The sequence below is a fragment of the Lynx canadensis genome, chromosome C1, assembly GCF_007474595.2.
Source record: "Lynx canadensis isolate LIC74 chromosome C1, mLynCan4.pri.v2, whole genome shotgun sequence".
Lineage (NCBI taxonomy): Eukaryota > Metazoa > Chordata > Mammalia > Carnivora > Felidae > Lynx > Lynx canadensis.
The window spans coordinates 110,378,536-110,387,212 of record NC_044310.1 but is presented as its reverse complement, the minus strand read 5'-3'; positions in this window follow the sequence as shown (position 1 = coordinate 110,387,212).

The window sequence follows — 8,677 nt, the reverse complement described above, 5'->3', positions numbered from 1 at the left end:
AAATAATCCGAATAAATTTCACATAGTGAAGGTTTTTCCAGCTGAAAGTCTTAAAATACGGCATCTGGAAAGGGCCTTAGTCTATTGCTCCCAGGGCGCTACTATATCGTCATTAAACAGCCCACAGATAAGGGAGTTATTGCTCCCTCGTTATCAAGCTGTCAGGAGGTAAATGATGGAACTAAGTCGGATTTGAAGCACTCCCAAATTAAAACAAAAACAAACCTTGCACTGAGCTGTCAAAAAAGGCATTTTACTGAGAGCTAGGACTCGGATGTGGCCATTGTTAATGGATGCCAAAAGGCAAAAGGTCAGGACTCTTAAAAAGTCACTTTGGGGTCACTTCCCATCGGTAAGCAACAGTTTAAACTGATGCAAAGATAAGCAGAATGAAATTATGACTAGGAAGAAGAAGCTGAGGGCAATATATGCCAGAAATAGGGAAGAGGCTGTCTTAGTTGTTTTCTCTTTTCCCACACAAAATACAAAAACCTGGTACATAAGAGGCATGCACTAATTATTTGTAACCTAAATAAGTGAAGAAACAATCCAGCAAGCAGCAGGAATGTAATATAGTTGGGAAAGGGAACTGTAGCTCAAGCTCTCTGCATGATCCTGAAATGTCATCCTAGTCTGCTGTGATATAACTGCACTGCTCTATTAAAATAGCTCAAATCACCTGCTTCCAGATGCACAGCTTTCCATCATTTCTTACCTTGGATGGCTAAAAATATATGGTAACATAAGAGACTAGACCTTAATTGTTCCCACCACAAACAAGAAATAATTATGTGATATGGTAGAGGTGTTATGTAACTCTGTAGTGGCAATCATATTGCAACATATAAATGTATCAAATTAACAGATTGTACAATTTAAACTTACCCAATGTTATATGACAGTTATATCTCAATTTAAAAATTGTACATGGTAATGATTAAGAGAGTGCATTCTGGAATCAGCCTGTGTTCAAATTCCAGCCCTGACACTGAATACGTTTGAACCTAGAGTAAGTTAATGTCAATGACTTGGTTCTATCATCTGTAAAATGGGGATTGCAGCATTATGTAACTCGAGGTTATTGTGAGATTTACATAAGTTTACACATATGAAGCTATTATAGGACTAGCAGGTCACAGATGATCAATAACTGTGAACCTTATTAGTATTAGGGTGCAGTGATAAACATGAAATTGGCCTGTACAACAGACATACACATTCTCTCAGCTTCGGTGCACTAAAGGCATTTGTCAACCAGTAGTCAGGAAATAAGCTTTCACAAGAGATCTTGATGGGTTGCACAGATTTTATCTGTCCCACTTTCCAGATTGACATGGGTCTGGTCTTAGTAGGAAATACAGAGTCTGAATCTGTGCTCTGGTCTCCAGAAAAGGCAGGCACAGAGAGACTGTAACTCCTTCGGAGATAGTGCCTGTCTCTTGTGTATCCTCCACAGGATAAGTCCAGTTGGGCACTTTAAAAGGGTGGTGAATACTAATCTGATTAAAATAAAATCTTTACCTTTGTATACAAATGTCTATGTGGGTTGAGTATTAGAAATACAAAATAGTTTAAATAAACTGACAAGACCCACAGTATTTTGTTTGTGGTAGAGTTAAACCATATTATTCTGAGAAATTGTATTTTTAAACTGGATGTCACTTGGTACACAATTCAAAAAGTTTCTAAACTTCTACTAGTTATTACTGGTGGAAATAAATGAAACCAAGTTGGAAAGCTCAAGTCACATATCCATTTATTCTATAAATACTCTTAATGTCTAGTCTGTACTGAAACTTTTATATTACTTTTTTACTGAGATGTAACATGCACATATAGAATGCACAAACCTTAAGTGTATAAATTGGCTGATTCTTACATTAATATATATCCATGTAATCACCATCTAAATTAAGATGTAGAAATATCCAGCAGTCCAGAAATCTCCCATGTGCCCTCACTTAGGTGCTAATCCCCCTTCAGAAGACAACCATTATTTTGACTTATATCACCAGAAATAGTTTTGTTTGTTCTTGAATGTCATAGAAATGGACCCATACAGTATGTATTCATTTTTGCCTGGGTTTTTTTGTTCAACATTATGTCACAGAAATTCATCTCTCTGGTTAGGTGCAGGTATGTTCATTCTTTTTCTTTGCTGCATAGACTGTTGGGCCATTCAATACATATTGAATGAATATGTCACAATTTGTCTATCCAGCATTATTATTATTTTTAAAATCTTGTTCCCTTCTCTGAGTCTAGGAATTTAAGACTTTCTACAAGATCTCATGTTTTTTGCAACCTCAGTGTGGTTCATCCTTGAATTGCAGTGGTTATAAGTGGCTATTGTATCCATCAGAATCCAGTTAGGAAAGAGGTATTTGAGAGATAGCAATACATCCTCACTTGTCTAGCCTTGGGTTATGTCACCTATCCTTCTCTCTGCCGTAATCTTGCCTGAATAGAACTTAGTCTTCCTGACATTCCACAGGACATCACACCGATCCATTACATTGGTGACATTTTGCTGAATGGACGTGATGAAGAGATGGCAAGTACTTGTGATGCATTAGAAAGTCACATGTGTTCCAGGAGGTGGGAAATAATCCTGGTACCAAGTACCATATTGACTAAGGTCCAAGAAATATAAACCACACTAGGCATTTCAGACAAAAGGGTCTTAATACAAGGAATTGGTTATACAGATGCTAGAAGTCTAAAAGAATAAAGTTGATGTTGAGGTAACCCCAAAATTAGCAACTGTAAGAAGTAGCTACCATCTCTAGGGGTGAGAGAACACAAGGGAAGATTTAGCATTACCAGAATGGAGGAACTGGAAGGATAGGCTGGCTTGATTGAGAGACCATTGTAGAACTTCTCTGGTGCTGGGACCTCTAAGACGGTACTGTGCAGCTGGGCCTCGGGCCTCTGAGGGGTGCCCTTGAACTGAGGGCTTTGAGAACCAGAGTAGCAGGGAGATGAAACTAACTGCAGTTACTGGAGGAGTCCCACAGTAGCTGAAAACAGGAAGAGATGCCCTTCTTATCTCCTCCCACCTTCCAGTTTTTCACCAGTGCCCCCCATAGGCAGAGCCTAAAAGGAAATCAGGTGGCAAGGGGTTCTGGGAAATGTGGTTTGCTGACACCCAGACCCAGCATCTCAGAGTGGAATTGAGAGGGTAGGCTTGTCCTGAGCAACAATAGGTAACTACCATTGCAGATGTCACGTCAAGGTTTCACCAAAACAAGAAGATTGCCCCCCCCACCCCCCGCCGCCCCGAGAATATGCCAGTTGCAACTCTTTTGGGTCCTGGTTGAAACCTTAGAAGCTCTGGAACTTCTTCCAAGAATGCTGAAAGCTGTCACCCTCCTTGAATTGTCTAGCACCTTAGGGCTCCTAAACGTCTAACTCCTAAAGGTACAGCAATTGGATATACACCAAGGGAAGGAAAGAGCCTAAGGTCGGGTACACTTTCTCTTCTTAGCCCTATCTGAGGTCAGTGGGACACATTCCAAGAGTCAGTACCTTACAAATGTTACAAGGACTTTCTTGATATAATGACTTTAAGTCTCTCAGATATAGAAACATGAAAGCAATTGAAGACTACCATCCTTTTCCCCCTTAATGTTCTATTAGGAATACATGCTCAATAAGTGTTTACAGATAATTTCTTAAAAAACATGCTGAAGATGATTTAGGAGAAAAAATTTATTACTTGCAAAAAATTTTTTAAGTATTTTTAAAATTCTCTTTATAAAAATGAAGTATGGGGGCATCTGGGTGGCTCAGTTGGTTGAGGGTCCGACTTTGGTTCAGGTCATGATCTCACAGTTCGTGAGTTTCAGCCCTGCATCAGGCTCGCTGCTGTCAACGCAGAGCCCACTTCAGATCCTCTGTCCACACCCCCCGCCCCTCCCCTGCTCAAGCTTGCTCTCTTTCCCTCTCAAAAATAAACATAAAAACATAAATAAATAAAAGTGAAGTATGTAGTCAACATGATGCTAGAAGTTCTAGCCAATGCAACACAGCAAGAAAAAATAAATCAAAGGAGTACAGATTGGAAAGTAATAAAACTGTTCCCATTTGCAGATGACATGATTGTCTATATAGGATATCCCAAGAAAATTACAAAAAAAAAAAAACTCCTAGAACTAACAAGTGAGCTTAGCAAAGCCATGGAACACAAGATTAAAACACAAAAATCTATTGTATGTCTATATCCTAGCAATAAACATGTGAAGGCTCAAATTAAAGGTGTATACCAGTTGCAATTGCTCAAAAAACCCCAAACACTTAGGTGTAAACCCAACAAAATATGTAAGGGGTTGTATAATGAAAACTACTAATGAAAGAAATACAAAAATATCTAAAAAAAATGAAGGGACATACTGCGTTCATGAATTGGAAGACTGAACATAATAAAGGTTCTATACAAATTGATCTATCTACACATCTAATGCAATTCCTATCAAAATTCTACCAAGGATTGGGTAGACATAGAAAAGTTTATTCTGAAATTCATATAGAAAAAACAAGAACTAGAATATCTCAAAGAATTTTGAAAAAAATAAAAGTAGGAAGACTCACTCTACCTGATATTATGGCTTCCTTATATAGCTACAGTAATCATGACTGCAATATTGGCTGAGGGATAAACGCATAGATCACAGAACAGAGAACCAAGTGATAGTCAACACAAGTCTAACCAACTGGCTTCTGACAAAGATAAAAAAGCAGTTCAGTGAATGAAAAGAGAGTCTTTTCAACAAATGGCATTGGAGTAATTAGACATCCATGGGAAAAACCCAAAAACCAGGCTTAACTCCACACCTTTCACAAAAATTGGCTCAAATGGATCATAGATTTTTAAATTAAATTAAGTTAAATTTTATTTTATTATTTTATTTTAGAGAGAGTGAGCAGGGGAGAGGGGCAAAAGGAGAGAGAGAGAATATTAAGCAGATTCCACACTTAGTGCAAAGTCTGACACAGGGCTTGATCCCAGGACCCTGGGATCATGATCTGAGCTGAAATTAAGACTCGGACACTCAACTGACCAAGCCACCCAGGCACCCCAAAATGGATCATAAATTATTTTATTTTATTTTATTTTGAGAGAGAGAGTGGGTGTGCATGCATGTGTGCACTGGAGGAGGGGCAGAGAGAGAGGGAGAGAGAGAATCCTAAGCAGGCTCCACCCTGTCAGCCCAGAGCCCGATGCAGGGCTCGATCTCATGAACTGTGAGATCATGACCTGAGACAAAATCAAGAGTTGGGCACTTAACAGACTGAGCCATCCAGGTGCCCAAGATCGTGGGTTTTAAAGTAAAGTGTAGGGGCGCCTGGGTGGTGCAGTCGGTTAAGCGTCCGACTTCAGCCAGGTCACGATCTCGCGGTCCGTGAGTTCGAGCCCCGCGTCGGGCTCTGGGCTGATGGCTCGGAGCCTGGAGCCTGTTTCCGATTCTGTGTCTCCCTCTCTCTCTGCCCCTCCCCCGTTCATGCTCTGTCTCTCTCTGTCCCAAAAATAAATAAAAAACGTTGAAAAAAATTTTTAAAAAAATAAAGTGTAAAACTATTAAACGTTTAGAAGAAAACAGCAGAAAACACTCAGGACCTGGGGCTTGGTGAAGTTGTGGATATGACACCAAAAAACACTATCCATAAAAGAAAAATATCAATCAATTGGATTTCATGAAACCTTTGTCTCTGTGAAATGCCCTCTTAAGAGGGTAATAATAGCACAAGCTACAGATTGGGAGAAAACACTTGCAGACCACATATCTGGTAAAGAACTCATTTTTAGAAATATAAGGAACTCTCAATCCAATTAGAAAATGGTGGGGCGCCTGGGTGGCTCGGTCAGTTGATCGTCCGACTTCAACTCCGGTCATGATCTCACAGTTCGTGAGTTTGAGCCCTTCATCAGGCTCTGTGCTGACAGCTTGGAGCCTGGAGCCTGCATCGGATTCTGCATCTCCCTCTCTCTCTGCCCCTCCCCTGCTTGTGCTCTGTCTCTCTCAGAAATAAACATTAAAAAAAATTAACAAAGAAAGAAAGTGGGCAAAATGCATGAATAAACATTTCACTGGAAAGGATAGATGGAAGGAAAACAGGCATGTGAAAAGATGCTCAATATCACTTGCCATTACGTTAAGGCAAGTAAAGACCACACTGAGACGCTCTTACACATCTACCAGGACAACTGAAGTAAGAAGCAGCGGTAATACAAAATGCTGGCAAGGATGTGGGGAGAACTGGATGCCTTGTACTTCGCTGCTGGGAATGTAACCTGGTACAACCACTTTGGAAATAGTTTGGCAGTTTCCTAACCCTATGGCCTGGCTACACCACTGGACATTTCTCCTAGAGAAACGAAAATTTGTGTCTTCACAAAAACTCTGACACAATTGCCCACAGCCTGTTTATTCATGCCAGCCTAAAACTATAGACAGCCCAGATGTCCTTCAGTGGGGGAAATAAATTGTGATAGGTCCATACCATGAAGTACTACTTGGTAGTAAAAATGAACAAACTACTGATAAATGCACCCACCTGGATGGAGCTCAAGGAGCAGGATGTGATGTGAGGTCCCCCAGGGGCACAGCTCTGCCCCTCCCCAGCCTGCACTTAGGGCAGCTCGACTTCACTCTCCACTGCATGGACAGGATGGAACTCAGGCCTAACATCTCATCCTTCTTGTCCTAGCACATGGCTCAAGCATGACCATGTGACACAACTCAGGCCAAAGACAGGGGCTGGGCGTGAGCCACAGGATGCCTTTCTCCAGGCTCTGCCCCTGGGTGTCTTACTACTATGCAGCACATGACCTGGAGCAGCTGGAAAGGAACCACGCTGATTATATTGTTTGAGCCTCTGAAAGAGTCCATGCCTGCAGGTAAAACTACCCCAGACTCATGTGATAAATTGTATCTTCTATTAAAGGAACAAACTATAGAGTCCCTGGGACAATTCAAGTAACAGTGGACAAGATGCCTCTACTCTGAATAAGTAGATTAGAGAAACATTCTCCTGTGTTACCTGAGCCCCGTCTTCCATGTCAACAAAAATGGAAGATCCCTCAGTAAGTCAGAAGATTTTTGTGCAAGCAGCTACCCGTTTTTCTGACCCACTTTTGTGACAATCTCATTAAGAAGTAACTTAAAATTTTTTTTTAATGTTTATTTATTACTTTTGAGAGACAGAGACGGAGCATGAGTGGGGGAGGGACAGAGAGAAAGGGAGACACAGAATCTGAAGCAGGCTCCAGGCTCTGAGCTGTCAGCACAGAGCCCAACGTGGGGCTTGAACTCACAAACCTCGAGATCATGACCTGAGCCAAAGCTGGACGCTCAACTGACTGAGCCACTCAGGCGCCCCAAGGAGGAACTTTTTAGCTCCAGGAGTGGAGCCAGAATTAGTTTCTTTTTCCTCTAAAGAGAATGCTCATGGGGCGCCTGGGTGGCTCAGTCGGTTAGGTTTCTGACTTTGACTCAGGTCATGATCTCACGGTTGGTTAAGCATCTGACTTTGACTCAGGTCATGATCTCATGGTTCGTGAGGTGGAGCCCTGCGTCAGGCTCTGTGCTGACAGCTCTGGAGTCTGCTTTGGATACTGTGTCTCCCTCTCTCTCTGCCCCTCCCCCACTCACCCTCTGTCTCTGTTTCAAAAATAAATAAACATTAAAAAAACTTTTTTTAAATAAAGAGAAAGCTTACAAAATACAAGTAACAGACAGCAATGTGTAATGTTTCCTCCCGTTGCTAGAAACCAGTGAGGGAAAGAAGTGTGTGTGATGGCGGGGGCAGGGGGGGGTACCCCAGCCTAAGAGAGGTTATAGTTTCTCACAGTCCAAACAGAGTTCACTGATGAAGCGACATGAATATTATTTTAGCAGCTTCAAGGAAACTGATTCTTCTTTACCAGCTCAGCATTTCCATCCACAGATAGCAAAGAAGTAGCAGGCTCCAGGAGCCTGGCTGTTGTTCCTTTCTATCTGAGGGGTTGGCCATTGTGCCCTCATGTGACAGGTCACCTGATCTGGTCCAGGCTCTTAACAAGAAGAGTGAGACATTGAGGGATGGGGCTAGAATAAAACATAAGGAACCCACCAATCACCTGGGCTGAAAGTCAATCCCTTTTATCCATGTGAAACTTAGTACTGGCCCCTACATTAAAACTACTGTATTATAATGAGCTATATTAGCCAACTTTATAATTAAGGCCCATAGACTTCAACTACTCTAGCAGAAAATTTCTGCCAAATTCTCATTATGAAGTGACACTTTTTGTGAGATATTTCAGTAACCTTGGCAGAAGGAAGGAAATGACCCCAAGATATCCTAACTAAATGCCTTTTGAATAATTGTTAAGGAAGTGTTTTAAAAAAAGACTACATGAATTCCTTTATTGCCATAGACGTACCATAGATCGAATGTTTGTGTCCCCCAAAATTCATATGTTGAGACCAAAATTCGTATGTGTGATGGTATTGGGAGTGGGGCCTTTGTGGAGGTGATATTTATGGAAGTGATTATGACATGAGGGTGGAGCCCCCACAAATGGGATTAGTGTCCATATAAAAGGGACCCCATAGGGCTCCCTCACCCCTTCTACCATGTGAGGACACAGCCAGAAGACAGGTGTTTATTCAAAAAAAATTTTTTTTTAATGTTT